Genomic DNA, 27776 nt, shown 5'->3' with positions numbered 1-27776 from the left:
AGTAAGGAGTCGAGCAATCAAGTGATTCACAAACAGTAAGTGTAGTGCAAAAATCTGAATTCCTTTGATTTTAATGGGGGTTGCAGTGTGCAGGTCAACCAAATGCCGCAATGGAGAGGAGGAATACAGGCGAACTATGTTCTATAGAATGTTCTACCTTCACTGTGGATCGTTAGCTTTCTTATCTGAAAAGGAGTTGCGATGCACCGCAGATTCCTTCATCAGTGGTTCTAAAACACACTCACCCCCACCTCCCACCCTCCCACTCACACACACACAAAATGCTATCAGTCTCGGTTTGAGACGTCTGTACTCCTTTTTCTGTTCTTCATTTCCCGCTTTTTCTCAATCAAATTCAATATCTCGTGTAATACTCAAATATTTCTAATGGACTTTTCGTTTGTCGTGTGGTCCTCTGCTGCCTTCACTATTTCATTTCTCAAAGCTACACAGTCGTCTTTGTAGTACTACGTTCCCCTGCTGCCGTCAGTCGCCACGTAATGCCTCCTTTGGAACTCTCGACAACCTCTGTTCTTTCAGTTTATGGAGGTCTCACCTCCGTAAGTTCTGGCATTTCTGTAATTTCTTCAGATTTAGTCTGGAACTCATAACCAATGAATTATGGTGACAGCCCAGGTCAGCCGTTGTTAACGCTTTGTAATTTAAAATCTGGTTTCGGAATCAACTTTCAGTTTACTATCCTAGTCAGAACATAGGTATGATCAACACAATCGTGACGCGCCCAAAACGAGTATGTGAGTCGCAGTACCTCGGACGCCAGATGCGTCACCAGGAATATGTTCTGAGGAGTCTCACGAAATCTAGCACCCGGCAAAGTTACACGTCATAAGAAGAAACGTCGGGTATGACCTTTCTGTTCTACATCCCCAGTGTGACGGACAGAATGGGCTGTGTGTTGCGCAGACACTGAGTAAAGATTACTTAGAAACCGACCAAAGAGATAAGAGAGGAAAAGGATAAAAGGGACCCACTCGTCATGTCGAGAGTATACCGCATACATGTGGAACAGCCAATATTAGAATAACCGTACTATCCATCAATACCAGGATAACCGAATGTAAACGGTAGCACAGGTTGGGACAGGTAGATAAACCAGCTGTGGCGGAACACGCGCTGTGTGAGATCGATCACGAAATAAAATTCGCAGATGCGAAGTTCTCGCTATGGAGAAGAGCTACCACGCCAGTTTGCTCAGGAAAGCCATTGAAATTCGTAAACATGACCACAGTTTTAACATGAAAGAAGAAAACCTCAAGGTAAGCGGGTGCTGGAGTCCCGTGCTGCAGTAAACAACGGTTGCAACTAGCAGTTAGAACCCCAGTAGTAATGACCAGGGAAAAGCCTTCGGACGTTGTGGCGGCAAATACATATAACCTCTGGCCGCGGAATCCACTCAAGTTTTTTATGTGAAACTGACGCGATTTTGCATCGAGAATATGTAACACATAAGTTACTTCATAAGGTTTCTATTACGCGTTTCGGACGATCACAACTCAATCGTCTCGAGGATTTACTTAAATTACACTCTACATGTAAGTATCAGTATAATATTTTCTGAACGACATATGCCCCTGTCTTCCAGTGCTCATTAGTTACTTTTATAAATAGTGTACGTCAGTCAATTCATATGTTTCAAAGAAAGATATTATGCCACTGTATTTACCTTTCCGCTGGCCACATTGGTGGTATTTTCCGTAGTCCAAATAACTAAACAAAGGAGTGACGAAGTCGTTAAGCTCGACAAAGGACCTCCTCTCTCTCATCGTCACCAACAACAGAAGCTCGACATGCACTTATCGCATTCACATAAACCTAATAGATTTCCATAAAATCAACTTCCATACTTCGCGAAGATAAGATGCCATTGTATAGGAAGGAAGAAAACTTTTCTAATTAGGCGGCTAAAACTGCTCCTTCGAGTCTTCCAGCCTCCAGTGCCATACGACTACCGATTTAGCATTCCCCTTGGAGTGATCCCATCTTTTGTAATACATACATATAGGGTGAGCCTTTTTTTTCTTGAGGCGAGGAAATATCTCAAAAACTAGGCATCGTATTCAAAAACGTAATATATATGCGAGATATATAGCGCGGTATTCAACATGACACAAAATTGAGTTCTAAATCGGCATTCCCTTTAGAAAAATGCGTTGGATAAAATAAAGGAAACCAGACGTGTTCAGTAATTGTGAAGAAAGCTTATTTCAGGTGTGATCTCTCACTCCACAGTATGTGCTCAAAAATATCGCCGCACACTTCGATGGACTTATTTATCCGCAAATGGAATAATTCGACACAACTGAGAAGTGTTTCCGATATAATCTTCTGACATGCGTTGATGTTATTCTGCATCATGTTATCGCACTGCTTCACTCTACAAGTAATCCCACAAATAAAAGCCAGGCGAAGTAAGATCTGCCGATTTTGCAGGCCAGGACACTGGACCACCTCTTCCTATTCACCGACGATTGTATACGTAATCTAATATTTTCCGTGCTACAACAGAATAATGTTCTAGACAAGCACAATGTTGAAACAACATTCTTTGTTACAAGCCCAAGAGAAGGTCTGCAAGCAGTACGGGAAGATCGCCCTCCAAGAATGTTCGATATTTATCACCATTTAAGGTTCCATCCATAAAGACTGGAACAATGAGTCCCAGCAATGCATGCTGCGTCGATTAATTGTACCGTGGTTTGTGAAGGTGAAGGTGGACTCCTCAGAAAACAAAACTCGAGCGAAGAAACTGGGATATCTCTATATTTACTGAAGTGACCACTGGTAAAATGTTCCTCGGTTGTGAATATTACTGCCATGAAGTTCCTGATGGAGTGAAATGTGAAACGGATGATATTTTCTACACTCCTAAGTTTGGCAAACAGTAGTCTGACTAATTCACGACTTAACTGACGAGTGCTCTTGTGGGGGTTACGATTCATCGCAGTTCATGCCACAACTTCGATACCTTCTCAAACAACTGTTCTTCGACGGTTCCTTTTTCGGGGTTGTACAATTCCCTTGATGCAGAATTGTCGAAAAAGAAGCGCGTGATCGCGCACTGTCTACGAAAGATTAAGCGGAAAGGGTTACAGCATTACCAAAAGTTCCACCACTTTTTCCCCTAAACGTAAACCATTTACATTTTCTCTTCTATTGTAATAACCCGCATTCCAACCAATAACGCAGTCAGACTACCACAAAACATGTTTAAGGAGAGAGGGACGGCGTGCATGCAATGAGATCAAGCCAGATAATGCATGAATGAATGTTTCAAAATAACTACACGGAGAAAACTGTAAAACACTGAGTCGTATGCCAGACATGTCTGTTTTTATGTTTACGATCCCATGAATTTTCTCTAGTTAATCCCGTTTTAGAAGTCAGTTGTGTTATTTGTCGATTACAGCGTCATCTGTCATGCAACGAAAAAAGTGTTGCATACAAAAGTTTCGTATTTTTTCCTATAGAATCCGATTCTGCCATAAAAATGTGATGTTCCTATTTAAGATTTCAAAACTGTATCCCACCCCACATCTTAGAGGATCAACATTGGTATCGTCGAATAGCATTTTTACAAATACTGAACATTTATTTCTTCGGTTTTTTAATCCGATGCATAGTATGAGATATTTCGTTGTCTCAAGATATAAAACTTTATACAGACTGGGGCTTCGACTGATTTTGTTCTAAGTTTCGTTAGAATTAAGCAGATGGTCGAAATTAAATGATTATGACTTGCGACGATCGTGAGTTTTTTATTGTTATGTCATTCCCACAACTGGCAGCAGAATTTAACTTTTCCTGATCCGTACAGATGCTTTAATACAACGTGGTTAAAATAAAACATAGAAACATGAAAAACGTGTCGAAAATTACTAAGAGAGCTGATTATCATGAGGTGATAATATCAGACAGGATGATGGTGAAGAGGTGAAGGATGATGTTTTGCGATTGGATGACCAGCTCCGGGTAAACAGCTCAATTAACTGAGCTCAAAAGACGGAAAAGAGAAGACGGAAGCTGATGAAGGAGGTTGCAGAAGGGAATTTATCAGGTTTTACTTTGAGGTTTTGAATGATTGCACAGGATCTGGTTGTTATAATGAGGTTTTTATGCAGTAGGCTTAGAAATATAGCGTACACAAGGGTAGATGTGATATCAGATAGGTGGGAGGGAGTGAAGAGGTAATGGTTCTCTGAATATATGCTATTGGCCTGTAAGTGAAATACGCGACAGCCAGCCAGTGTGATTTGATAAAGTACGGCACGCTCAGAGTGATGTGTAATCCGAAGGGCAGTTGTGACAAATGAATTATATCTTATGCTGTGGGGAAGAGACGTAAAGAGCTGTCAGAATAGAGTGGTGTGTCTACGGGAAGATCCACAGGTGGAGACACTCAAAACCAGAAGAGAAGCTCGTGACAACGTGCGAGTATTAACGCGGAAAAAGTTATCCTTTACTCTGGCCCAGAAGAGCACTTGGAGGATTTCTACCCTTGTTAGAGCCAAGGGAGCAGACTATTCCGAGGTTTTACAGCTGCAGCACACAACACGGCAAATAAGCTGTCGGCGCCTCACCGGCGGGGGCGCTGAGAGTGGCGATGAAGCTCGTGTCCGGTCCGAGCAGTGCCGCTATTGATCCTCTCACGTGCCGAGAGGAATCTGCGACCTCTGTCGCGGCCTCACTTGCAACCAAAGCGCACTCTGTTTCTATCCCCCTCCCTGTGTGCCCCATTGAATTTCAAAACCTGATATTTCCTACAGCTTCAAGTCCAAAAGGTAATGGCTCTTTCGCTGTTTGTTCACTACTAGTCACTTACAGAGAGTGAACTCGAATTCAGCTGACTAAATTTCGGAGGTTGTTCAGGGTCATTTTCTGAGCATTTTGATACACGGGACCCACGGTGTCCAGTGATTCATTACAGAGTAATAATGTAGTTATGAATTATTCGACTCATTGCTACTTTCGCCTTTTTCTCTATGAAAATACACTGCTGGCCACCGTAAATGCAACACCAAGAAAGACAAGAGGTAGCACAAGAAGATTTATTTTGTAGATAACATGTTGACCAAGTATCAAATGATTACGTTTACAGACGTCTGTGACATGTGGTTCCTGCCAGAATCAGTAGCCAGAGTAGCCGCCATTGTTGGAGATCACCGCTGCCACACGTCTCGGCATTGAGTCAAAGAGACGTTGGATGTGTTCCTGGGGTACAGCAGCCCAAGCAGCTTCCACACGTTGCCAAAGATCATCTGGTGTGGCAGCTGGGGATGTAATCTGGGTCACTCGTTGAGCAACCATGGACCACATGTTTGCCATCGGCGAAAGATCCGGAGAGCGAGCCGGCCAGGGAAGCAATTCAATCTGGTTATTGACGAAGAACCTTTGGACAATGCGTGCCACGTGTGGTCGCGCATTATCCTGTTGAAATATGGCTGTGGCCGAGCCCTGAAGGTAAGGAAGGACAACTGGCTCCAGCACCTCGGATATGTAGCGCCGGCTATTTAAAGTACCGGCAATGCGTACTAGAGGCGTGCGAGAGTAATATCCAATACCGCCCCATACCATAATACCCGGTGCAAGACCAGTGTGGCGGTGCATAATGCAGCTGTCAAACATCCTCTCTCCACGGTGTCTCCACACTCGAATCCGACCATCGTGGTGCTGCAGACAGAAGCGTGCCTCGTCAGTAAAGACAACGTCATTCCATTCTGCCGTCCACATCCGTCTGTCATCACACCATTGGCGACGGAGACGTCTGTGGTTCTGCGTCAATGGTAGACGAAGCAATGGACGTCTTGCGGACAGACCACTCTGCTGTAAACGGCGTCGAATGGTACGCGCAGACACTGGATGATGCGTTACAGACGCAATGTGCTGTGCTATGGTTCGGGATGTCACTGAGCGATCCGTCACTGCCATGCGCACAATTTGCCTATCAGCACGTGCAGTGGTGCACCGAGGTGAATGCGATCGACCACGTCGGTCCGTCGTACCCTCCTGCATCCAACGGTCACATATCCGCATTACAGTTGTTTGGTTTCGTCCAACACGACTAGCGATTTCTCTGTATGATAATCGACAATCTCGGTAAGCCACTATCCTTCCTCTGTCGAACTCGGATACTTGATCAAACGATGTTCGCTGTTGTCTACGAGGCATAACTGATCGTCTTGTGAAACAACCACAAGGTAAACACACGTGCCGAACGTACACTCGTCGAAATCGCCAAGCCTTAAATGGCGCTATGAGGTGGCGCCACAGGCGCGCGTGATGTGCGTCTGCGCTGAAATTCTAATCAGTTGCATATCTCATCGCTGCAAACCCGTGGTGTAAATTTCACTTGATTCGGATGCTTCCTTCAGGGTGTTGCATTTACGGTGGCCAGCAGTGTACCTTCACAAAATCCTGTACATGCAATTTTAAAAATTGTAAGAATGTAAAAACGTATCAAAACAGCAACTGAAAAATTACTGTGATGACAGCTCAGCATAGTGTCCTTATACTGCTCTTCCATTGAATTCAGTGAATCCATAGACGAGGTGCGTATTGTCCAACTCGTCAGGAGCAGACCTATCCACAGTACTGTGTATCAGTGTTAACGTGCAATTAACACTGATGGATAAAAGAAAGACCCGAGTAGTAATGAATGCAAGCTCGAGGACGAAGTACGAAGTGAGCGTTTCTGTTGTCAACAGCAAGTACTGTGAGTGAATGAAACAGATTTGTTTCCAAACTAGACACACAGCGCATACAGTCACATTACCTCTCTTGTCACATACTTTCAGTGCAATACAGGTACACAGATAAACTGGGGTGAGAAATTACTCTCGAGGAGTGACTCTATACGCCGCTGTCATAGTGATTGCAACCAATGTCTTATTCAGAGATTTATGGTTTACGCTCTGAAATTTCTATCAAAAAAAATTATACCGACATTTCGTTTAAATATACGCTGCCTCGTCTGAGTTTGTAATTGTATGTCGACAGTATCTTAACATCTTTTGTCTGTATACTCTTTGACAGACAATTCCAACTGTCTCCACACACAATAGTACAGGTGTGGCGAAAACGCAGATAGCTCTGTATATGTCTGATTTGTGGATAACTATTCTGAGGTCTGTCTCCCCGTTGTTTGTTGTTATATGGATCACTTCAAATGTTACATAAGTTACAGAAAGGAAAAATCGTGGATATAATGGAAGAAATTGAAATTTTCTTCCATCTGAACGATCAGTCAGACAGAATTTTAAATGAGCAAAAATACTTGCGAAATGGGAAATTCCTAGACAACTTTCTACCAGTTCTACGGCGAAGCATTACAGAACCATAGAATGTAAAATTATCGCTATACTCATTAATAAATACGACAGTAATGCGAAACATTACGCAACCATAAAGCAGTTTTTACTCAACTCTTGTGGTTCTCGGAACTTTTTCATTAGTGTACTGTGATAGATTTCATATATAAAATCTTTGTACCAACTATTCAAACATTATGTGCCCCCACAATAAGAGAACAAATAATTACAATTTATTTTATATAATTTATATTTACACTCATATTTTATATTTACATCAATGATGAATGATAGTTAAAAAACTGAGAACAAAGGCAGATGCAGATTAAGTAGCAAATTTCTGCAAAATAATTATCATCTCCCTAGTTTTAAGTAAGTTAAAACATAGGCCTTATATATAAGAGCTTTGCAACAACTGCTCGAAAGTAACGTGCTCCTAAAATAACGTGAACATCTCGGATTTATTCTATGAGCATAACATGGTGTCATAGAAGCAACCAAGTTGATGACGTAATTTATTACTAAAAAAATTATCCATGCAGTAAGTTATAATGCGCTTAATATAGCTACAGATATGAGTTGTTCCTGCACCAAAATCACAAGTGTCACTAATGTACCCAATGTATGATACTTCCGTTTTAGATAATTGAAAATGGCCTAAGGCCGACATTTTACAACCGTACATGAAATAAAGAGAATGGCAACTGAAGCGTCAAGAAATCTTTCAAAAGATTCACTGCAGCTGCGGACCCTATCGCACTGAAAATTATAGAATTACGTACATGTTCATAAACCACACAAATTAGAAAATACATGGCGTATGTCCGTCCGCAATTTCAAATGAGTATCGTGCAAAATTTTGAAGTATATTGGTCAATAACTTTACGGTGTTTCTGGTAACAACGTTTTCCCTTTATATGTTACACGTATATTCATATATCATAGACATTAAATAAGTATTTGTAGCCTATGATGGTCTGAACGTTCATTAGAGCATCGTGCAAAAACCTAAAGTAAACAGGTCAAGAACTTTTTCGGGATTTTTGGTAACAACACTTCCTCTTTACACTGAGGTGACGAAAGTCATGGGATATAGATACGGTCATATACAGATGGCAGTGGTATCGCGTACACAATGTATAAAAAGGCAATACATTGGCGGAACTGTTACTTGAACTCAGGTGATTCATATGAAAAGGTTTCCTGGATGATAATGACTGCACGATGGGAATTAACAGACTTTGAATACGGAATGGTAGTTGGAGCTAGATGCATTGGACACTATTTCGAAAAACCTTAGGGAATTCAACATCCCGAGATCCACAGTGTCAAAGTGTGCCGAGAATATCAAATTTCAGGCATCACAACGGACAACGCAGTGGCCGACAGCCTTCACTTAACGACCGACATGAGTTTCACCAAAAAATTTTGTTTAAATAGTTAAAATAGCGCAGCAATTAGTGGTAGGAGTATTAATGGTTCAAATGGCTCTGAGCACTATGGGACTTAACATGTATGGTCATCAGTCCCCTAGAACTTAGAACTACTTAAACCTAACTAACCTAAGGACATCACACAACACCCAGTCATCACGAGGCAGAGAAAATCCCTGACCCCGCCGGGAATCGAACCCGGGAACCCGGGCGTGGGAAGCGAGAACGCTACCGCACGACCACGAGATGCGGACTAGGAGTATTATATTATTTTATTTTATTATTAATTTTTGGTAGATGAAAAAGGCAAAGTAGCTGTAACAAGGAATAAATCACTAATAATACGAAAAATATTTACCTAGTTGTAAATCTCAATGTAGCACTGAAGAGCTTGCAAAACTTCGAACCATTTGATATATTATACGTAGGCAGAAAAAAATTATACAGAGACATAAATAAGTAATTTTAATATACTGCAAAAATGGAAGTTCCCATATTTGAATAGTTTTAAACAAAGTTCAGAACTGGCGACGGACACCTTTTATAGGCAGTTTTGGCCGGGGCAGGCGGGCGGACAGGTTTGTCTGGAGAAGCTGATGTTGGTGAGTAGATCTCGTTTGTCAAGTGTGGTCCCCGTCTACAAAAACGCGACGAGTACAGCGTGATTTTTTCTAAGTGTTGGAATCAGAACTTAGTCTCTTTTTTTTGTAGAAGACCGCGAAAAAAATTGTTAGAAGAAATTAAGCGCGTGCAGCATACAAATATAACCGCGTCAGGAAAACGTTAAAGGTATTGTGTGATCAGTTGCTATTTCAGTTGAAAAAAAATGGAAATGTCGCGTGGCTAGGGCCTCCCGTCGGGTAGACCGTTCGCCTGGTGCAGGTCTTTCGATTTGACGCCACTTCGGCGACCTGCGCGTCGATGGGGATGAAATGATGATGATTAGGACAACACAACACCCAGTCCCTGAGCGGAGAAAATTTCTGACCCAGGCGGGAATCGAACCCGGGTCCTTAAGATTGACAGTCTGTCACGCTGACCACTCAGCTACCGGGGCGGACTATTTCAGTTGGGGAGCTGTGATTTTGCCTCAGTCGGTCATGTTGTGGTTTCTTCACTGTGATACTGTCTGCCTGCATATATTTCTGTGACTATTTTGAGGGTAGATGCGGCAAGTGCTTTTGGCTGGCACCTAGACATTGAACGTTGCCACATTTGAAGTCTAGTTACGCATTTTGGGGGCCTAAGAACAATGCTACTTCGGCTTAGTTTTTATTTCAATGCATCCTTAGCTACCTGGCAGCTCAGAATTCAAACTCATCATCCTACTGGTCAGTAGCAAAAAGACACTCTTGTTTTTTTATTAATCATTTTAGTTAATTCACAGAAAACAGTTCACATTTAATCTTTTACGATCATACATTTTTTAGAAGATATAGCATTGTTGTCGCGAATGGGAACTCAAACCCGAGGTAGTTCAGCTAGAACTGACTCCGTAGGCAGGAAGGTTTACGTGTGAAACCAGGAGAAGCTCTTCGTCGAACGGGAAACCATTTTGGAGCAGACAAAGCGGCGTTCAGCGAGCTAGTAGAGTGCGAGTGGCGAGCAGCAAGCCGGCCGGGAGTTGGGGCCGCAGCAGCCGGTAACACCGCAGGGTGCCGGCCGCAAGACGTAGCCGCGGCGCGGAAGTCTGAGCAACAGTTTGCAGCCGCACCATGACATACTACACCACAAGGCAGTGTCGAGGGCCGAGAAGAAAGGACGTCCGGTTTAGTTGCGTCACTCTGATCGGGCGTTTGGAAATATCTGCCTATATCGAAGTTTAATTCGAATCTTGTGATATTTACGCGAGAGAAAGGGTGAAGCCATTTTCGACCTCAAAATAGAGTACCATAGGACAGTTATTAACAAGTATTATTGGACGAACGACAGTTAAGAGAGTAAACATCGTTCGTTGAAAAAACTAAGTGATTCGTGTTATGATTTCTTCACATTAATATTGCCTGAGTGCAAGTACTTGTGTAAGTATCTTCAGGGTAGATGCGAGTAGTCCATTTGGATGGCACACTTAACATGGAACGCTGCCACATTTAAAGTTCACCTTCGCATTTTTGGGGCTCTAATTATTGTGCCACATCGACTTACATTTTATTTTAATTCGTGCGTAGGTACGTGGAGACTCACGAGTCAAACTTACCGTCCTATAAGTCGGCAGCAACAGAAACTGTTGCTATTTTTATTCGTATTTTTAGTATCCCAGTTATTCTACAGAAAACAGTTCGCATTGAATCGGCTGTTTATAAGAGCACAGAACATTTTCGTCCTTTTTTTCTGTAGATATTGTTTCTTCAACGCACAATGCTACACTAACAAACACGTTTCTGTTTCGCTGTGGCATTTTCCTTTATAACGTAACGTTGTTCGCGTACAAACCTCAAGGTGCATACAGCTATCAAAGGTATGGAAAAAGGAACGACTCTTAGGGATGATGGTCTCTCTGTGGAAAAGATTAATGCTGCTAGAACTCTAAGACGAGAAAACGACGCTCTACGGAGGAATAATCCGAAGGGAAATCGGTAAATGTGACGTTCATTTACAGGAAGACAAATGATTGCAATTTCAGCTAATTCGGATGATTTATTCAAGAGAAAGAGCTTCACAATTTGAGCAAGTCGATATCGCGCTGGCCCGCCTCCGACTGTTATAGAAGCAGTTTTTCGGCTAGGTATATATTGATAGATTTGTTGGATGGCCTCCTTAGAAATATCGTGGCAAATTCTCTCCAGCTGTCTCGTTAGTTCGTCAAAATCCCGAGATGGTTGGAGGGCCTTACTCATAACGCTCCAAGATTTCCTTGGATTATGTGGTAAGTTTACACTGTTCATTTTCCACTATTTTGCACATATTTTCCGCGTTCGACTTACGAAATTCATAACCTAACATTAAACCATTTCGTGACAGGAATAGGAATTTCACCTCATTCAGGAGAAGAAATAAGACATGTATTGAGACATATTACACCTGTCGATGGACCCACAGGGTTCGAAGTGCATCGTGCAGTTAATAAAACACGAAAACGTTGTGACTGAAAGCGTTGTTTAGTTCATACCTCCAATGTTTTCAGTACAGTCACGTTTTAAGCTGTAAAATATAGATAAAATTATATTGAATTGGCCCCTGCCAGGCATTGAAAGCAGTATACTCATAAAGTAATTTCCAAATAAAACTCATGACTACCAGTGTTAGTATTAAGTTCACCAAAGGATGTCTAGCATGTGATTTTCGTCCTAATTATGTCAAAGTAAAGATCAAAACGAAGTCTGCTGCAGCCCAGATTGCAAAAAACAACTGTGAGATAATGTGGATGAAGCCTGAAGTTAAATCTCGGTATAAGGAGAAAGAAGATATTATTATGAGCTGTTATAACACATATTTACAATTAGCTAATACACTACACGCATTAGAACTAAAAGCTGCTGAAGAGTATGTTGAAAGTGTTGTAAACAAAATGCAAACCGAAATCACACACAGGCACCAAAAGAAATTATAAGCCATGCAACTAAAACTGCATCAGCAACGACCGAAAGCAGCGGCGTTGTGTAGAGTTGTCAGTGCCAACAGACAAGCAACACTGCGCGAAATAACCAAGAAATCAATGTGGAACGTACGACGAACCTACCCATTGGCAGAGTGCCTCTCCTGGACCGGTGAACATATGGATTGGACGATAGACGACTGAAAAACCGTTGCCTGGTCAGATGAGTCACGGCTTCAGTTGGTAGGAGCTGATGGTAGGTTTCGAGTGTGGCCCAGAGCCCATGATGCCATGGACCCAAGTTATCACAAGGCACTGTGCAATCTGGTCATGCCTCCATGATCGTGTGGCCTGTGTTTACATGGAGATTACTGGGCCCTCTGGACTTTCGGCTACTTTGATACCATTTTCAGCCATTTAGGGACGTCATGTTCCCAAACAATGATGGAATTTTTATGGATGACAATGCGCCGTATCAGTGGTCCACAATTGTTTGCCATCGGACTGAAGAACATTCTGGACAATCTGAGTGAATTGTTTGGCCATCCAGATCGCCCGAAATGAATCTCATCGAAAATTTATGGGGCATAATCGAGAGATCAGTTCCTGTACAAAATTCTGCGCCAGCAACACTTGCGACTTCCAGCGACGTCGAGATGCTGTACTGCTCCTGATAAAAGGAGGTTCGACACAATAGCAGGATGTACCTAACGATTTCTGTCATGTCATTGTGTATATTTACAAAATATATATATTAACAAATATATAGCCTCTTCCCGCTGGGAGATTCATTAGACTATCGTGTAAAAATGCAAGTACATCGATCAAATACTTTTCGAGATTATCGATAGAAACGTTTAACAACGACTTTATATAGCAATATAGATATATCATAATTAATTTATGGTCAACTTCATGGTGATAATTGTGAGTTATGTCGCATCCTAGATATTTAAGGTGTTTTACTTGCTCCAAGATATTATTATTGAAGACTATTTTGCATTTTACTGGTTGCCTTCTCTGAAATGCCGTCACTTTTGTTTTATCCACCGACAATGTTAGGTTGTAATTTGATAATATCTGCTGCATGCAACTTATAGACTCCCATCTTCATTCTCTGTAATCAGCGAAAGGTAATCTACATATAAAATTACATTTAGTCCAGTGTCACGATCTAAACAAACTCAATTTATGTTCAACATTTTTCATCTGCTGATATACACAGACACTGAAGAGTGTCGGAGAAATACAGCATCCTTGTCGTTCTCCTTCGTGTTCGTTGGATTCGAAATCTTTAGGAATATATAACCTAAACGAGAAAATAAAGGAAAATAGGAGAAAATGGAACATGTAGACCATATGGGTGGAGAAAGGATCCTGGCAAAGACTTTAATTTATAACTGCACTGTAAGATGAACTGTACGAACATCATGATAGAAATGGGTACCTTAATAGGCAATCTGATTAGTAGATGAAGCGAAGAAGAAGATATACCGTATTATGAAACGTGCCCTTGGGAAAATTGTATATGACTGTGATTAAACTGACACACAACATATTTAGCGCAACGCAATCTGACTTTCAATAATCCCTACAAAAGAATGGCCCTGACTAACAATAACCTATACCTTTCATGAATCACTTACCTCACAAAGATCTTCGTTACTCGAACTACTGCAAAACAGCGAGCGCCATTACTGCCAGCTAAATAAAAGATTCTAACTACTGAAGTCACCAACTACTGATAGGCATAGTTAGCAAATGAAAGATTTTGATAGAGAACAAACAATGTATTTATCTTAATAGTGTTCAAAAGTCGTAATATATATATATATATATATATATATATATATATATATATATATATATATATATATATATATCAGTTCATGACATCCAGTCTTACAAATTTACTGTCTCTGATGGACACACGTCCAGATCATCCGCTCTCAAAACTCCGCCATCTCTCTCCCCACATCCAGCAATGCTGGCGGCTCACCTCCAACTGCGCAACGCTACGCATTGTTACCATCGAACTGCCCAACACTACAATAGCAAATACCAACAATGCAAACCAGCCACAGACTGCACACAGCACAGCCTCTGATTTTCATACAGAGCGCTACGTGGCGTTACCAATAAGAAAACCTAAACAGCCTACTTATACGCGCTGTTACCATCGAACTGCCCAATACTACAATAGCAAATACCAACAATGCAAACCAGCCACAGACTGCACACAGCACAGCCTGTGATTTTCATACAGAGCGCTGCGTGGCGTTACCAATATAAAAACCTAAACAACCTCCTTACAATATGTATTTTGAAAAACATGTAGCCTATGTCCGTCCGAACTTTCATTATAGCTTTAAACAGTAGTACAGATTAATGCTGTCGACCGAGGAACGACAGTATTCCACTGGCAATAGCCTTCGTTCAGATGGGCGAGGGTATGAAAGTTGACAATTGGACAGACGAAATACGTACAAGCTTCAATTGCCTAAGCAACCCGATCACTGGTGAAAAATAACCCGCAAGATTAACAGAAACAAATAGTCACTGCCCGATAAATAACGTAGCAAAGTTCAGGCTACATATAGACAGTACGGTGGAAGTTATTTGGTTTCAGGAGACGCGTACAGGGAGAGGGCTGGTGTCAGCTTGTCTTGGTCACGAGAGCAATGGCGTGGGTGACAGGCAATATTGGCGCAGCGCTGGCGCCTGGATGGACACGGCCCGGCGTGTGCCGCGCAGTGTTAACACACCATCCCAAATATGTCCAGACGAGTGCCGGTTTCCATTGAGTGACCAATTTTCTCACATACAAATATAATTCTTAAATGATTAAAACTATCCATTACGGGATTTTAAGAACCCGCGGCTCTTTATTTTATAGTTTTAAATAATGGCAGTGTTTGTAATAAGTGTAGTTGTTGAGACAAGTGCGCTTGTGGGAATGAAGAGAAAACGTCTTGAAAAATTGACCGGGCGACGTGAAATAATTATCTTGAATTTATTACACATACTTGTATGTACATTTCTAAGCGCATAAAGTTCTTTACATAACATTACAATACCTCGGTTAACCGGTATTTGACTTAAGAATGTAATTTCGTGTACTTTTTGTTTTTTATTCTCTTTAAGGGATGAAAAAATGTAGTTCCTCTTGCGTAAAAATGGGATTTGATAAAAGCAATCCTGGCTTTTGAAGCGTTTGTCCCTCCGACTAATGTATAATGATGGCAAATTCCATTTTACTAGGCAACTATCTTCTTGGCAATTGAAAAGTCATGCTTGGATCAGACGGCGTTAAGTTTATCCGTGTTACTACAATTTTTATCCCGTGTCAATCAGTTGAGCATTAATTGTAAAATCCTTGAGTTTTGTTATAACAATGCGCGCTCCATTGAATAAGTCTTGTGTAGCGTTCAGGTTTTCTTACCAACATGACATTATCATTTTTCTTTAGTATAAGTTTATGTGGCGGTAATCCTAACGCACCTAATGAATGTAAGAATTCTACAGGATGTTCGTCGTTTCTGGAAGTATATTCGTTTAGAAAAGTCAACTTGTACGACGGGCAGAGGTCATGGACTACCGCCGTGGTCCCCGTTACTATCTATGATAATGCTGTATATTAATTATCCAGTTAATAAGTATTTTAAAACAAATAGAATGGTATTTGTAATAAGATGATACCAAAAGGATGTCTCTTATTCGTGATTAATATCTTAGCTTCGTAAAATATATATATATATATATATATATATATATATATATATATATATATATATATATATATATATATATATATATATGAAGCTGGAAATCTCTGATACCCTTCTGCCTACGATACTTAAAAGCTTGTGTTAAAATTTTTCATATATAGTAAGTTTTAGAGAAAAACCAGCATGCAGTGTCAGAGGCCGGCCGAAGTGGCCGTGCGGTTAAAGGCGCTGCAGTCTGGAACCGCAAGACCACTACGGTCGCAGGTTCGAATCCTGCCTCGGGCATGGATGTTTGTGATGTCCTTAGGTTAGTTAGGTTTAACTAGTTCTAAGTTCTAGGGGACTAATGACCTCAGCAGTTGAGTCCCATAGTGCTCAGAGCCATTTGAACCATTTTTTGCAGTGTCAGAATACGGTAAACAACCTTTCTAACAATACCGCATTCATCCCTGTACGATTAGCTTGTGTTGAGAAAAAGGGATTGTGACTGCAGGAATAAAATATATGATACATACAGAAAACTGCAGCCAGTCACTTCTTTGACATAGTTTGCTTTACATAAACCGGTTTTCGAACCTTTTCAGACTCGCCTTCAGATGCTACACAGGAGGTTACATGACTGTTTCAAGTTGAAAACAGTAACAGTTGTACAGCTAGAGACTGGCAACGTTCGTAACTACCGTATATATACATATAAGTACATATCCTGTGAAAAGTGAGTGATGTGTTACAAGCTGTCCATCACAATAGAAGCTGACACATGGATTTTAGCAACTAAGTCGCCCATGTCATCGCAAGGCAGCACCCAGCGTTGCGCTTTGAAATAGTCATGTTACCGCCTGTGTAGAATCTGAAGATGAGCCCAAAAAGGTTCGAAAATCGGTTTATCAAATAAATAACTATTTCAAAAAAGTGACCTGTTGCAGTTTACTGTATTTATATTACGTAATTATTAACGTTTACTGCTACCGAATTATGACAACGGCTTTTTTTAGTGGAAGTACATTCCTATGACATTGGAAACGGCCATCGAGAGCGGCCTTGAAAAGTCGTCGCGTGGACGCCGAGCGGAGAGGACCTCGCAGCGCAGCCGCCGACCGCCAGCAGCCGTAGCTCGCCCGCTACCCCCTCCAGCCGGCCGCGCGCCAGCCGGCCGCTACCAGCGCTCCGCAGCCAGTCGCCCGGCAGCGCCCGGGAGTGCGCATCAGCCGCTCCCGGCGCAGCCGCCCAGCGGCAACCGGCCGAGTGCCGAAGGATTGAGCCTGCTCCCCTTCGACGCAAAGCCGCGCAACCAGTCGCGGACTGCCGCGAAAGAGCTTCGGCTCGCAGCTCCCGGTAGCCTCCGGTTACCCAACGTGATTCTCACGTTCTTTTAGGAACTCTGAGGCAGTACCAGGGCTCCTTCACGGGACCAAGCCCTCGTGCTGCAGGCCATTCTTCTTCCGCACCTCCTTTAGGTGCCGCGCTTGCACGAACAGCGCATGTTAGCGTAAAGTAGGGACCACCCACTTCCATAGGGAACAAGTAACACTTCTCTCGCCTTTCGAGAAAGTAAAATTGTCGTTTCCCCCTTCCCACCCAATATAATCCTAAGTGCGAGATGGCGGACGCTACTAGCACTTCCCCTGCTGTCACCCGCAGCAAGACTGCAACACAAGAGGCACGAGGATCGACTGCACCCGCCGGAACTCGCGCCCCGCCCGCTACCGAAGGCAAGGGAGCGGCTGGCGACGCTCGACAGCTTGGCGCGAAAGCGCAAAAGCAGCTTGAGTCGCGCCGGCTAATCACCGAACTTTTCGGGGCGGACGTCTCTCCCACAAAAACAAGTACACTTAACATCACGTTACACTCACCTGTCACTGGACAGTCATGTACCATTCTCCCACCGACGTCGCAGCCTCAAGAGATCGAGGCAGCGACGGCGGATGTGGACACAGAAAACTACTACACAGAGCCCTGGCAGGTGGAGGGCCCAAAACGCAGACCCAAAAAAACACCAGCACAAACAAGCGAGCAACCAAACTCGCTAGGCAACCGAAAGGCGCTGTTGCCTACACCCACTACCTTACCTCAGGCTAGCAACATTAACACACAACAAAACGAAACACAGTTGTGGCGAACAACAACAAAGCACACAAAGCCACAACAGTGCCCACACAACACAAGACTGGTTTCCCCCCAGTTGTCATACAAAACTACGGGAACCTTAGTGCCCTTAACACTGCAAGCGGAAAGGCACATAAACAGAACATTACATGCAAAGTACTCGGGGGATAGGGCCTCACTGTACGTTGCCACAGACAACGAATACAAAGATCTTCTGACCTTCCTCAAAGATCGGAAGATCGAACATTACACGTACAGAACGCTGGACGAGAGAACCCATCAGTACGTTATCAAGGGAGTGGACCCCAGCACCCCCAACGAGACAGTACATGCGGCCCTTTGTTATCTGGGATTCGACTGTAAAAGTGCCTCCCGGATGACAGGGTTCCGTACACACGCACCGCTACCACACTACATGCTTGAGTTAGCCGACACGGCTGATTCCCGCGCCATCCTGCAGATAAAGAGCTTTCTGCGGATGGACGTACGTGTAGAACTTTACGAACCACCCAACGTCCCCCAACAATGCAGCAACTGCCAGCGGTTCGGCCACTCGGCCCTCCGCTGCGGCCTGGCAACTCGCTGCCGCGGATGCGCTGGCAACCACAGATCCAACACTTGCACACAAACACAACCAAACCAGCGACGCTGTGCCAACTGCGGTGGGTCCCATGCGGCAAACTTCAGACAGTGCAACTCATACAAACAGGCGCTGAAGCGAAAACAAGACAGAAGCAGAGTACTGTACGACATACCACGCCCAAGGCCAGCGCCGAACCCAGTAAGGAACGGCGTAACGTTTGCCACGGTTGCACGCCCTGGCGGAACGGTACAGGCTGCGGAACCTCAGCGCCCTACACACACACGTGAAACAACCGCTGCAACAGCCACACAACAGCCACAGACAACACATGAAACCCATCAAGCATCGGTACCAACACCTATGCCCCCAAACAACACGACCCCACTCCCGGAAATCACGAGCTGCGAAGAAACGCACCATATACAGGAAAACACATCCACACAAGAACCCCCCGAACCCCAAGCCCAGAGGAGGAATAGACGTACACGCAAACACAGGGCGGGGAACACGAAATCACCACAACAGGCCACGCACAGGGAAACAGTCAACAAGACACCGAGACTGTAACTCACACTACCATCCCCCTCACCACAGAAGTAACGCAGGCGCCACAACCTCTGTCACAAAACACAAATGCCGCCCCAAACAACACACCAATACCCGCAAAAACGGCCGCTAACCCCACAACAGCACCTCAGGCTGCCACACCCAACACCAAGACATCACCTGGGGGAATACTGGAAACACTATTCCCCCGACACACGACCATTGAAATCCTTACCAAGGTGCTGACGGCCGTCACTACACTCATCACCCAGCTCATGAGCGCCGAACCCGGGCAATACTGGGCTGTCATACACACTGCCATCACAACACTCTTTCACACTCCTACATGAATAATATGCCACACCCGGCCCATAACGCAGGCCCACACACACTATCACGGATCCTGTTCTGGAATGCAGACTCGATCCACAACAAAAGGGCAGAATTTGCCGCGTTCATGGAGCGCAAGGGAATCCTTGTCGCGCTACTGAGCGAGACTAAACTTAAACCGCACAAATAATTAAACTTTCCTGGCTGCTGTGTCTATCGTACCGACCGACCGGGCGACGCCGTGGCAGGTGGAACTGCAATCGTCATACACAAAGACATTCAGCACACAAACATAGAGCTCCCTGAACTGGAAAAAATCGAGGCTACGGCCGTCAGAGTCAAGTTCAACGGAGCCTACACCACACTGATATCGATATACAACAGCCCTGTAGGCATTTCAACACGCGATATCAGCACATTACTCAACATTTCACCGCGAGTAATAGTCGCTGGAGATCTGAACGCAAAACACCCAGAATGGAATTCACGCATACGAAATCCCAACGGCAAAAAACTGTACGAACATTCACTTGGTAGAAACTACATTATACTAGCGCCGACTGAACCGACGCACATTCCCTATCAGAGGGGACACAGGCCAGACGTGATAGACATGGCCCTCATCAACGGCATTACAACGACACTCAACGTTGCCGTTGAAAACGATCTGCCCTCAAACCACCAACCTGTAATACTATACATTGAGGAAACACTGCAGCACATGGAACAACGCAAGATGTTGGACTACGGGCGTGCGAATTGGACAAGGTTCAAGCAAACGCTCGATAGCCACATCCCACCTATACACGAAATTAATGAAACAGCACAAATTGACGAGGCAGTAGAAACCCTCACTAACGCCGTCCGGGACGCAATGGCAGGCACCATACCTGATCGCACCTCACAACAACGCAGTGCGGCCCTGCCCCAGGAAATCCTGGGCCTAATCTCAATGAGGAATCGCCTCAGGAGACAATGGCAGCGCACCAGGCGTCCGTACTTCAAACGGCACATTAACAGACTACAGGGCATCATACACGATAAAATACAAACACATAGAACACAACAGTGGAACCAAAAACTCGAAGGGCTGGACACCACACGACCTGGCGTGTGGCAACTAGCCCGACACTTCACCAGGGAGAAAATATACACCCCAACGCTTCAAGGGCCCGACAGACCTGCATACTCAGCGGAAGAGAAAGCAGAACTAATGGCCCGAACACTCGCAGCGTCATTCACACCGAACCTGGTACCATCAGATCCAGCGTTCACACTTGCTACTGACCAAGAGGTTACACGCATTCTAGCCCAACCATCGCGCGACGACATTCGACATGCTAGCACAGCCGAAGTCTCCTGGGCTATAATGCATTCCGCTGCTAGGAAAGCCCCTGGTCATGATGGCATTCAAAACCGTGTCCTCCAGGAGTTCACGGATAAAGCGACTGAGTACCTAACACACATAACGAATGCCATACTAAAACACCAACACTTCCCCGCCTTTTGGAAGACGGCCAAGGTCCTGATGTTCAGGAAGCCGGGGAAAGACCACAGCCTCCCACAAAATTACCGACCCATCAGCCGTCTGAGCTCGCTCAGTTAGATTGTTGAGAAGGTGATTCTCAAACGCATCACTAGGCACTGCATAACAAATGAAATCCTGAGACCGGAGCAATTCGGCTTCAGGAATCACCACTCCACAACACAACAACTCCTACGGGTCGTTGAACATATAACACATGGCTTCAACATAAACAAAGCTACAGGGGCAGTGTTCCTGGACATCGAAAAGGCTTTCGACCGTCTATGGCACAAAGGCCTCATCCGCAAACTCAGCGACGCGGGATTCCCCGACGGGCTGCTGCGTCTAATACACTCATACCTCACAGACAGGAGTTTCAACACTGACGTGCAGGGAAAACAATCAACACGACACGGTATACACGCGGGAGTACCCCAGGGAAGCTTCCTAGGGCCCCTAATGTTTAACCTCTACATAAACGATCTCCCAACCACACACAACACAATGATGGCAATCTACGCGGATGACACAGCCATCCTTGCGCAAGATTGGAAACCATCAAACATTACGTCACGCCTACAGACTGCACTCAGAGTGGCCGAGCCTTGGTTGGAGAAATGGCGTGTTAGAGTAAACGTCGACAAATGCGAAGCCGTTCTGTTCACTAGAAGACCGAAGCAACTGCGCAAACACCGCTACTGCAGACCAATAACCCTACATGCACGTCCAATACGTTTCCGCGAGAAAGTCAAATACCTCGGTGTCTGGCTGGACCGGAAATTACTCTGGGGGGACCACATACAACACATGACCAACCGATCTAGCGCGAGGCTCAAACAGCTCTATCCTATGCTCAACAGGCGTAGCACACTGAACAGAAGGGTGTCGAGGTCCATGTACATGACACTTATCCGACCCCTGATGACGTACGCAGCTCCTGTCTGGGGATACGCTGCGCCTACACGCCTGCGCCGTCTGCAGCTCATACAAAACAAAGTACTCAAAATCATAAGCAATGCTCCACGATACACACGCATCGCGGACCTTCACCGGGAATATCGACTTTAGACTCTCACGGAGGTAATCCACAAACTCACCACAAGACTATACAGAAACTCCAGACATTCGCAGAACCCGTTTATTCTGAATCTGGGGAACTACGACCACAACCATAGATGGAAACATAAAAGACCAAAAGACATACTTGTAAGGGCATAACATCTATGGCCAAGCATACGCAAACATAACGGCACAGGCGAGCCCCTGTTAATCAGACGCCATTACTGGATATCCAGCTGAAATATACTGCCGAATAACTGGCACCACACAGGGAAGCCGTACCGTACACTGCATGCAAACAAGCTCCACACATCCCCCACACAGTGAGACGATCTATGGCCGATCTCCCACTACTGTATAACGATCTTGATTGTTCCAGGAATGTAGCAGCTGCAGCCACTGGGACACATCGCCATCGCTTGTCACGGTAATGATGCATGATACCCATACTAACAAATCCAACCTTGCATGAGCTATCGCAGATAGTAAGCCACTACTGCTCTTACTACCCATCCCACTGTCGCAGAGGTTTTTTTCCCACGGCACGAGCCATGGCACTTTTTTCCCTCTGCTCTTCAAATCGCTACCCTCACTCGCGTTTCGTCCACTATCTATCACCTGATGGACCGTGTTAATGCGTAGTCTTACCCAGACGCACGGACAACATCACAGCCCAGCATCCTGTGATCCACTTACTAGATAACTAACATGTTTTACGGAGGTGACAGTAGAACTTTTGGTTTGGTCACCACGTTGGTGCGGGCGTGGAGGGGCCCCATCTCTAAAAAAGGCCATCGAGAGCGACCTCTGCGACATAATAGGTATGGAATGGGATCAAACAGTGAGAAGATAACAGTGCTGCAAGATCCTAGTGACAACAGTATCGGTACATGTATTTCACTGTCAGAAGAAACAGAACGATTTTCGCTTAGAACTTTTGACTTGGCCGCTTCCGGACAAGGAGCCCTACCTCAAATTGATGCATTTATCCTTCTTCATCATCCCCGGAAGTTTGCAACGTCATTACGGAATTAACCCTGATAAGCAAACACGTAACTTTGGTACTGTTCGTGTGTTTATTATTATCACTGTCATATCATGCTCACAAAATGTTGACCTTCAGCATCGGTACTTGCTATAAAGCGATTGAGGAAACACTGTACTGAAAGCTGATTGACTTCTCGCAAAATAGGCCTATGCTGTGTGGCAGTTTATGTCTTCTGGAGTCGTACGAGGTACCTCCTAGACATCTTATAATTTTTCCCGCAGATAACGGTCGAGAGGTGGTAAGTGTGGGGTGCGTGCAGGTCAATATGTTCTTCCTGAACGACCGATCCACCGAACTGCGGATGTTCTGTTAAGAAAGTCTGTAATTACAGGTGCGGAATGGACCGGGCATCTGACATATTTGTACCACAAGGATTGCCTTATGTCCAGTGACATGTTTTCCGACAATTGTGGCAGTATATCTTGTGGGATCTGTTGACACGTCTTGGTATTTAGAAAGTCATAAAAAACTGATATGAATGACGTCATTCTTGAAGTGTCCATGCCGCTCTTTGACAGATCAAGGTATTTGTTAAGCCATTTCCGTTGCCCGGGCGTGGAATTTCAGATAACCAGTGGTGGGTACTGTGAAGATTGATTTGCCTATGGTCTGAAAACGATGCTTAACGTGTAAACAAACACTTGTATAAAAATTATTGTCATGAAGTTGTTAATGGACTGAAATGTTGAAAGGATGAAACGCTTTGTTAGTCAGTATTCACAGAAGAATCCTTTGGCTGAGCCAATCGCAAATTCCGTGTGCATCGTAGTGACATGTGGATTCTGCATTACTGCTGATAAAGTAGTATCATTTCATTCAGCAGTTGCTGTACCTTTTCGGTGGGATATTTCTGTCTTTAAACTTCGAGTTTCTTGATTGTTTTTATATAAAGTTTACAAATACAGATCGTGAGAGCTAGGCATTATTAAGATACCTTTTAGGATGCAACTGCAACGCTACCGACATTTGCCATAAACGAAAATGTCATACAGATGTAGATGAACATAGGATGCGGGAGAACAATATTAGTAAAACATAGAGGTAAGTCGGATGACAAAGAGAGCAGGAAAAGAAGAGCTTTGTTCCTAGGTAGCAGTGATGGGAATGGTGTAGGCCGGCAGCTATAGCAAAAATTTGGTTCAAGATTCCAGGTAATAACTTTAGTGCAACCAAATACTACTCTTTTCTAGCTATCAGAAAACGTACGTCAATTGTGTAACGATTTTAGCAAAGGAGATCAGATGTTGGACGTTGGTACGGCTGAAAGCAGCCTGGCTAAAAGCTAAAAATACCGAATAAGGGGAGACCTGAACAAAATAAGGGCATTTACTGAACACCGACGTTGGGTTATGTGCAGGTTTTGTAGTCTCATGACCACTTTTGTGGTAACTGCGTTGTAAAGCGAGTGAACTCGGAGCTGAAGGGGGCGCTTTAGATGGATGCAAAATCTCATATTGGTGCTGTTCCAGTATTTGCTATAGGAAGGTGTGGGTATACTTCTCATGGCCTATAACTGAATAGTAGTGGTAAGAACGAGTTAGCAAATCTATTACAGGAAACATAAGGGGCTCCAGCAGCACACAAAGGTAAATCCCTGTGGTTACCGCAGTCAGATGAGGTTCCGGCAATAGGGCAAATTCAGACAGATAGTATTAAAATAAATTAGAGTGACTTATGGGCTAAGAATAACAGTAAACAAGTAGTTAATTTGTTTGGTACATCTTGGCACCTGGAAAATACTGGTGTTATTTGTATTTCTGGACGCCATATAACCAAAGAGATAGAAAATCTTAATAAAAGTTGTTATAAATTAGCTGCATATTCATGCAAATCCAGTAAAGATAGATGAGGATATGTCACATTAATAAAAAGGAATATAAAGACAAAAATTTTGAAATAAGTACTTTCTGTAGAGATCAGGATGTAGAAGCATGTTCTCGTCAGTTAATACTGAGAAACGAAGTACTTGTCATTGTTACAATATACAAGTCCATCCTGGGTGACGGAAATTTTTATGAATAAGAGGGGATTTCATTTGTGGAGACTTTAATGGAAATTTCTTGAAGGGACCTGACAGGAAAAATTCACGAGAGATATCGTTAGCCACTTATAATTTAGAATAAGTTACGTTTTCCTACAAAAGTTTTTCACGAGACTACTACCCAATGAAATGATATGATCGTGTGGCTCTGTAGCCAGGAGGCCCCTTTCGGGGAAGTTCGGCCGCCGGGTTGCAAGTCTTATTTCAAAAAAATGGTTCAAATGGCTCTGAGCACTATGGGACTTAACATCTATGGTCATCAGTCGCCTAGAACTTAGAACTACTTAAACCTAACTAACCTAAGGACATCACACAACACCCAGCCATCACGAGGCAGAGAAAATCCCTGACCCCGCCGGGAATCGAACCCGGGAACCCGGGCGTGGGAAGCGAGAACACTACCGCACGACCACGAGATGCGGGCAGTCTTATTTCAGGTGACGCCACATTCGGCGACTTTCGCGTTAGTGATCATGAAAGGACGATGAGAACAACGCAACACCCACTCCACGTGCGCAGAAAAATCTCCAACCCGGTTGAGAATTGAATACGGATCCGCTGCATTGTAGACAAACACGTTACGACTCAGCTAAGCAGGTGGACACTAGTATCCAGTCTGTTAATACAAAAACAAGACGGAATAAAAACACATGACTGTCTTACGTTAAACTGATTTTCAGATATCGATATGCAGTTATGCGGACGTGCAATATATTCATTACGTTTGTTATTTCGTATTATAAATATCTCTCTCACTTACTTTGCAACTAACCCGTAATCGTGCGTACTTACGACAAACCTACAGGAAGGAAAAGCAAAACACTACGCCTAACCAGACCGACAACGCTTGAACTAGAATTTATTGATCAGGATGCGGATAAGAACATAAGTTTGTAACCAGAACCGTAGTTAATGAATGAAAAGTGATATAATCTTGTAGTAAAGTATCAATTCTTACTAGGAACAACTTAAGATAAATTTATCAGAAACTTAAAAATCCCAATCAAAAACTGTAAAAGTTCAAAAAAATGGCTCTGAGCACTATGGGACTCAACTGCTGTGGTTATCAGTCCCCTAGAACTTAGAACTACTTAAACCTAACTAACCTAAGGACATCACACACATCCATGCCCGAGGCAGGAGTCGAACCTGCGACCGTAGCAGTCGCATGGTTCCGGACTGCGCGCCTAGAACCGCGAGACCACCGCGGCCGGCTTTCTGTAAAAGTTCATAAAATACCTTTTCGTATTAAAATACCAACGACCGTCGATGTCCGGAATGTGCAGGCACTGGAACGTGGTTTTGTGTAGTGCAGAACTGAATGGATACGAATATTTTCTGATTGTTACGCGTAACATGTCTATCAACGTTATTAAAAGTCAGATCCTATGCAATTTTCGAAAAATCAAATTCCAGTACATTCGCGAAAATTTAAGTTTACAAGCATACTTCGCACAACAGAATTACTCAGTGTCTAAACGATTCAACTCTCCAAAAACAAATTCCGACATGTGTTGTAGAGTTTTTTCTACATACCACGGCTTTGCCGAAAATATTATAACTCGGCAATTTTGACAATACGTAGATTATAAGATCGAGCGATGTTGATCCGGCGTAACTTTACTGTCGACTCACTCTGCTGCTCTGCATGCTGCTGTAGATCCTGCGCATTATAAGGGTTATTACATTTAACATTCCAGTTCCAAAACTCTGAAAAAAAAACAATGGAACGGCTGCGAAGAATGAAATTTGAATGGAATATTATCAAAGAAGGCGGAAACATTATAGTAACAAACAACAATTAACGAAAATTTCCGCACAAAACGGCGCTATAAAGATCCTAGCCTAAATGGGTTAGAGTACACCAACCGTGCTGCGTGCTGTGGAATGTGCTTGATTGACAAGTTTAGCATTCAAAAGCTGTAAAGCTATTAGTTAAGTAAGCCCATCCACCACGTAAAGTCGAACTACAATGGATGGGACAAATCGGTTTTTAATTGTTCTGAGGCCAAAAACTGCATAAAAAGCAACAATGAAATCGGTTTCTAGCTGTCGTTAGAATGGTGAAAGACGTGGTTTAGTATGTTGTCAACCATTTTGTGCCACAAGTTGAAATTGGGAAACAGCATGTTCCAAAAGGGGACGGAGTATCCAAGAGGCAACGTTCAGAATGCGTTGCGCAATGCGTACCTTTAATTTCTTTTTCTTTTTTGAAATTTGTGGTAAGGTCTTGAGGGACCAAACTGCCGAGGTCATCGGTACCTGAGCTTAACTACTTAATCTAACTTAAACTAACTTACACTAACGCCAACGCTTACACCCGTGCCCGAGGGAGGTCTGGAATCGAACCTCCGACGGGGGGAGCCGCGCGGACCGTAACAAGACGCCTTAGCCCACGCGGCTGCCTTTAATTCAGCTACGTCTGTAACCAGAACACTGAACACACCACTATCAGATAACTCCTCAGCCAGAAGTAGCACGGATTAAGATCGTGTTATCCCGACGGCCAGGCTGTGG

This window comes from Schistocerca nitens, chromosome 4 (assembly GCF_023898315.1).
Source record: "Schistocerca nitens isolate TAMUIC-IGC-003100 chromosome 4, iqSchNite1.1, whole genome shotgun sequence".
NCBI lineage: Eukaryota > Metazoa > Arthropoda > Insecta > Orthoptera > Acrididae > Schistocerca > Schistocerca nitens.
This window is presented reverse-complemented; position numbering follows the sequence as displayed.